The 6,875-nt window shown below is 48.3% G+C and overlaps 1 long non-coding RNA gene across 1 annotated transcript in view; it reads right to left on the bottom strand.

The window, feature by feature from the left end:
- LOC104989206 overlaps nt 1-6,875 on the bottom strand; it is a 91,991-nt gene that overhangs the window by 27,466 nt on the left and 57,650 nt on the right. The gene's annotated exons all lie outside the window — the stretch shown is intronic.

Raw genomic sequence — 6,875 nt, 5'->3', positions numbered from 1 at the left:
GAGTTTTTAATGGGGGGGTTGATCAATTATAGGAAGAGTAGTGTGACTTGCAGTTTCCCACCCAACATCTATACTTCCCTTGGTGACTACTTCATCTGTTTTCAGAGGGTGGGGGGTACTGGGGGGACATGGATCTACATCTCCCTTCCTAGCTCTGGGTCTGGAAAAACCTGAGTCCACCAGGGGTTTCTGAGCCAGGGCTCTTGGGTCAGTGTCACCCCAGCCCCAGTTACAGACTCAACTCAGACTAGTGGGGGCTCTGGGGAAAGATGGTCTTTCAACAGCAGCATCCTGGCTGGAGAGTGGGCTGAGGCAGCCCGTTACCTAGAAACTGCTGCAACCATTGTGCAACCGTGAAGGGAGAGTCTGACTCATGGTGGGCAGACTGGGGAGAAGTAAGAAAAGAGGGTTCTAGAAAATGTCGCCTCTGAAGCCCACCGACATTCCAGTAGAGCCCTATTATTGTGAATCAAGTTTAATATTCCTGCAGCCAAAGACATCCCGTCCATAACAGAGGGCGAGGAAGTCCAGCGGCAGTGCAGTGATAGATCGCCTGATCTGGAATCTGACCTCCAGCGCCCCGTCGATCCCGGCTACCTCTCCTCTCTGTTACCTGATATTCCCCACGTCTCGCTCGGTCTGAGACAGCGGAGAGAAAGAGCGCATTTAGAAGAGTGCTTTAATTTTGCACTTCCCCTTCCCATGAGGAGTCACCTGCATGCCAACTCGTCCCAGCCTCAGGGGTGGCGAGGAGTATTTACAGAAGTCAGAGAGAAACCTGTGCATGGACACCTGTGTGTCCACCTGGGCTTCGCTGCTCTGTGCCAGCTGCATTGTCTGGTCCTCAGAGGCAAGGCTGACTTTCTGAGAATTTCCTTTCTAGCAAAGCGTGTTTACTAGGTAATGGTCCTCAACCATTCTTTTTCCTGCTCCTACACAAAAGTGAGGACCCAAGTGTTTTGAGGAAACTGAGGCAGATGATATACCACTGTGAAATAATAAGAAAATGTTTATTGCTGCCTGTATCCCAGTTCCTGACACAGAACTCTTCAAACCCTTGTAAATAGTGAAAGTGAAAGTGAAGTCGCTCAGTCGTCTCTGACTCTTTGCAACCCCTAGCCCACCAGGCTCCTCCATCCATGGGATTCTCCAGGCAAGAGTACTGGAGTGGGGTGACATTGCCTTCTCCAGGGGATCTTCCCAACTCAGGGATTGAACCCAGGACTCCCACACTGTAGGCAGATGCTTTACCGTCTGAACCACCAGGGAAATCCTTGTAATTCCTTGTAAATAGGGGTGCTGACTATTGTGTTTTTTTTTACTATAAGATATGAAGTCGATATTGAAAAGTTCAGATAAAGCAGAAGGAAAACTGAACCCAATATAGAGGGGCAAGTCTAAGACGTTAGTCTTATTAAAGTTAAAATCTCTTTTATATTTTTTAATAATACTAAACAAAAATGGGAAGGAAAAAGCAAGTCTCCTTAGAGAAGTCAAATGACCTCAGAACTGGAGAAGAACGATTCTTGCTGGAGAGTAGGGATAGGAATAAAATTAAAACATAATCACCTGGCCTTCCAGGACATCAGAAAAGCAGTACAGGGTTGGAGGTGTGTATCTGCCTATAGGAATATTTGACAGTACCTTACAGGCCCTAAGACTCAGTCTACTGCCTCAGTGAGGCAGTGAACACAGCAGCACTGTGCTCCACTTAGAGCTGGCTGGGCTGCTGTGCCTTTTCCCTCCTGGAAGCCATCCAGCCCACACTTTTATCCAGCCAGTCTGTCTCTCAGACTGGTACAGAGCCACTCTTTCAAATGAGATACCATTTTTAAGCCCTCCCCAGGGCTTTAGAACTGTGGTGCTGGAGAAGACTCTTGAGAGTCCCTTGGATTGCACAGAGATCAAACCAGTCCATCCTAAAGGAAATCAGTCCTAAATATTCATTGGAAGGACTGATGCTGAAGCTGAAAGACCACTACTTTGGCTACCTGATGTGAAGAGAACAGACTGCTTGGAAAAGACCCTGATGCTGGGAAAGATGGAAGGCAAGAAGAGAAGGGGGCGACAGAGGATGAGATGGTTGGATGGCATCACTGACTCAATGGACATGAGTTTGAGTAAACTCTAGAAGATGGTGAAGGACAGGGAAGCCCGGCGTGCTGCAGTTCATGGGGTCGCAAAGATTCAGACATGACTGAGCAACTGAACAAAGGGCAGAGCAGAGATGGGGACAGATGTGGCCTCCACCGGGGGATGATGCCGGAGGACCCCAAGGCTGCACTCCACTCAGTCAGGATGCTGGGGAAGACCACATTGACGCTTCCCTGTGGGGGTGCCAGTCTCCCTGCTCATCATCTACCTTTCACACTGGTATTTTCTTGCTCCAGTGCTGCCTGTGCTGATTTCTTATATTGTGTATATTTGAAATTGGGGTTGAAAGGAAGACTGTGGGTGGATAGGGGAGCCATTTGGGGAGCCACAAAGAGCAGTGTGGCTCTCAAAGGGCTGCTAGACTTTCCACAGTGAAAGAACTGGTGGGAACTGACACACCAACAAAGAAACTCACTAGATGACGGAACAACTGGCAGCCCATGAACACAGATTGCAGCTGGGAAGCCGCAGTGTGGAATAAATGACGCCTGAACACACGGACCCTCCCTGGGGCCAATGAATACTGAAGCCATGGCACACACAGTGCAGATATTCTAGCAAATGTGGCGCAAGATTAATTCACCTATGCCTGCAGCTCAGCACGGCTTTAATAACCACCATGTAAGGGCAAAACACCCAGAGCCCATGTCAGCTGATGCTATTCAAGAAAAACCAAGAAAAAGCGATAACCTCACAAGTTTCAATCTGTGTAACAGTCTATACAGACTCGCCCGAAGTTCCCTGACTCCTCTCTCAAAGCAGTCATTTGGGTTCAGTGATTAGACACGCTTTGGGTGCAAAGTATGCATTTATGTCACGGTTTAATGAAATCAAGTAGAGGAAACAGGATATAGAAACTCGTTCAAGTAATTACAGCTGAGGGGAGCTTTGTGTCTGCTCTTCTGAAAGGAAATAAAATAATAAATGAACAATGCCCTTGTCAGCACAGCACAGCATAGCACAGGTTTCCCCGCAAACATCGTTCAGCTTTGAGGCCAAATTTGGTCAAACAAGCTTTTACTTGCACAGCGGCAGAGTCTCGCCTACACGGCAGCGTCTGCAATTAGGTGTCCTCTCACCACGACTGTACTGGGCTCCCCAAAGGTTTTGACCTCGTATGACCCATTTCCCCCACCCTTGAGGTCTGGGCCATCCAACATGGCCACCACATGTGGTATTTATGTTTAAACTCACTAAGATGAAATAGAATTCAAAATCTGGCTCCCTGGTCACCTTAGCCACATTTCAGGGCTCAGCTACCACACATGGCAAGTGACATGGGGTCTTTCGTTTCACTGGACACCACGGCCCTAGGGTCCACTCACCCTCTGGCCCAGACAAAGCAAAGCCCCTTCCCCTCTTAAAGGAGCTTGACAGCAATAAAGAAAACAGCCAGCATCCCGAGGTCACCGCCATGCCCCAAGGGCATACAGCTGAGAAGTCCTGGGTCTGGCTTTCTAAGTGGGAAGGTTTATGCAAACCAAGTATTTACTCGTTGAGTAATTATACCGAATCACTAGGTATCAGCATTTTGTACCAACTGATGAGCTTCTCAGGACCTCCACCCACTTCTCTCAGAAGCCAGGAGGAGGTCAGGCTGAATGTGTGGACCAGCGCAGAGCGTGGAGCACAGAGCAGGATGGATTCTGAAGGCTGGTGATACTAAAACCAAAGCCCCGGGGAGGACAGAGAGATGGGGCCATGGAGGTACACGTGGGAAGGAAAAACAGATCTAGCATCAAGCGTAGAATCCTGCGTATATTTGGTGTTTAATCATTTTAATGAGGAGTGTGGTCATAGAGCTCTCAATGGATGTTCTCTTGAGCTCTATCTTCTGTATAAAGCAGTATCAGTGAATAACCTTGGGGACAGATCAAGTCACCTACAAGGAAGAAACTCCACCCATGACATACTCTGGTTTGCCAGAATTTAGTTGCATTCAGGGATTTCCCTACACTAAAAATAGATCTGCCAGCAGGGGCTCAGGTGACAAGATATGAAACAACCTCTTCAGAGTGGCTGGGTAAATCACCAGCTAACATCATCCCCCACTGAGTCAGAGATCTTTCTGTTGGTACCCACAGAATGAGGCCCTTGATCACGTGTGTTCATCCTTCTGGTTAAGAAAGTATCCACTGAGCGTTCACCATGAGTGAGGCTCTGTGTGTCAACTCTGTGAGGCCCTGCCCTGGAGAGGCAGCCGACGCACAAAAACAAAATGATATCCAGAGGCACTAAAGGACAGACAAACCAAAATGCTTTATGATGAAGGAATGGGAACATTTCCACCTAGGGCAGGGAGGGAGGGTTTCACAGAGGAGAAGCTGGCCTTGTAGAATGGCAGGATTTAGCCAGGCTTAGAGAGTGAAAAAGTTGGCTTAAAGCTCAACATTCAGAAAACTAACGTCATGGCATCCGGCCCCATATCTTCATGGCAAATAGATGGGGAAACAGTGAAAACAGTGTCAGACTTTATTTTTGGGGGCTCCAAAATCATTGCAGATGGTGATTGCAGCCATGAAATTAAAAGACGCTTACTCCTTGGAACAAAGTTATGACCAACCTAGATAGCATATTAAAAAGCAGAGACGTTACTTTGCCAACAAGTTCCGTCTAGTCAAGGCTATGGTTTTTCCAGTGGTCATGTATGGATGTGACAGTTGGACTGTGAAGGAACCTTAGCGCAGAAGAATTGATGCTTTTGAAGTGTGGTGTTGGAGAAGACTCTTGAGAGTCCCTTGGACTGCAAGGAGATCCAACCAGTCTATCCTAAAGGAGATCAGTTCTGGGTGTTCACTGGAAGGACTGATGCTGAAGCTGAAACTCCAGTACTTTGGCCACCTCATGTGAAGAGTTGACTCATTGGAAAAGATCCTGATGCTGGGAGGGATTGGGGGCAGGAGAAGAAGGGGACGACAGAGGGTGAGATGGCTGGATGGCATCACCAACTCGATGGACATGAGCTTGGGTAAACTCCGGGAGTTGGTGATGGACAAGGAGGCCTGGCGTGCTGTGATTCATGGGGTCGCAAAGAGTCAGACACGACTGAGTGACTGAACTGAACCGAACTGAGAAGGGGACAGAGAGCACCCAAAAGAGACAGGATGGTACACAGGAGGCAAAATACAAGAATTGTTCTAAATACAGGGTACAGAAAGCTCTTGGCCTGGGAGTCAGACTGCTCTGGGCTGCAAATATTAATACTAATGCCTGTGGAAGCCAGAAATGAGAGCTGAGGCAGGTGGGAGTACGGACTATGAGTGCAACAAACAAGAGAAAACATGCCGCATGGAAAAGCAGTGAACAAACCCAAATCCTCCATTCCCGACTACTGTAACCTTTTAGGAACAAATGCTCAGTGCTGCCAGATTTCCCAAGTTTTCAGAAAAGTTGAAAAGATGGATTTTTTAATGTTAAAATATCCCGATTTTTTTTTTCCAATTGGCTTACAAGTCCTCAAAATATTGTGAAAGACAAACAAAATCCATCCCCTTCATGTTGCCAGCCTTTCCCTGCAGACTGTAGCAACAGAGGGCTCCAGAGCAAGGGTGGGGAATAATGCTGGGAGAACTGGCCCAGCTGCACAGTTCTGGCCCGGGGGCCCAGGGTAGGGGGTGGGGGTGCTGCTGAGAGGCTGCTGCACTCACCCGTGGGAGGTAGCAGGGCCTGGATGCCAGTTGAGGCAAGAACGGAAAGATTTCAACAGTGATAAATAGGAAGGGAAAAGAGATGGAATTTGGAGATGGACTGGAAGTTGGAAGAGGGAAAGAGAAGATGCAGGTTTCCTGCCTGAGAAGTTTTTTGTTTTGTTTTGCTTACAATTTCTTTTTTTTTTTTAATTTATTTTATTATTTGGTGCTGGGCCAGGTCTTTGTTGTAGCATGCAGGATCTTTAGCTGCAGCATGTGGGATCTAGTTCCCTAATCAGGGATCAAACCTGAGGTCCCTGGATTGGTAGCTCATGATCTCAGCCACTGGACCACCAGGGAAGTCCCAAGCCTGCGCGGTTTTGAAGAAACACGCAAAGAGAGCACGCCTCGGACCCTGAAGACACCTTACAAACCAAAAGGCAGTTCAGAGGGCAGCTATCTCCAGCAGCCCCATCCCTAAGCAAAAGGGGGACCCCCACGCTGCCACTTCCCCATGCAGGCAGGACTCTGTGGAGCCTGTGACCACCCCTGGCTCATGCACCAGGACACAGTGATGCAACCTCGTATTGTGTTCCTGAAACACAGACGGCCTGTGGGGAAAACACACACACTCATACACTGCTAACCAGAAATTTTACACCATGAACCCCAACAAGTGTGGTGTCAGCCGTTAAAAAGTACAAATGCTCGCCTCCCTCCACAACAGGGAAGGCTGCAGGATCGAAGATGCTAAAGCAGCTTGAAAACCCTTAAGCAGTTTGAAAACGGAGGATGGTTTTTAAGCTCCACCACACAGCTGAAGGGCTTCCCGAAAGTGACAGCGGCTCATTGTTCTCCACAGTCTCCATCCCAAAATAAGGACCATGAGAGTAGAGTGTTGTGAGGACGGTGCCAGCGAAGGAGAAACATGGGCAGGGGGGCCGGGTGGGCACTCGCCTATTCTGATACCCGCACTCCCCAGAGCTCCCCTCCGCAGGCTTACAGGGAAACTGGAGGAGGAAAAACCAAAGAAGATCCCCACTCCCGGGGACTATGTGAGTGTTATTATTTTCTCTGAAAATATTTACATTT

This window comes from Bison bison, unplaced genomic scaffold, assembly GCF_000754665.1.
Source record: "Bison bison bison isolate TAMUID 2011002044 unplaced genomic scaffold, Bison_UMD1.0 scf7180017864148, whole genome shotgun sequence".
Taxonomy (NCBI): Eukaryota; Metazoa; Chordata; class Mammalia; order Artiodactyla; family Bovidae; genus Bison; species Bison bison.
The sequence above is the reverse complement of the archived record's forward strand: the minus strand, read 5'-3'. Positions and strand labels throughout refer to the sequence as shown.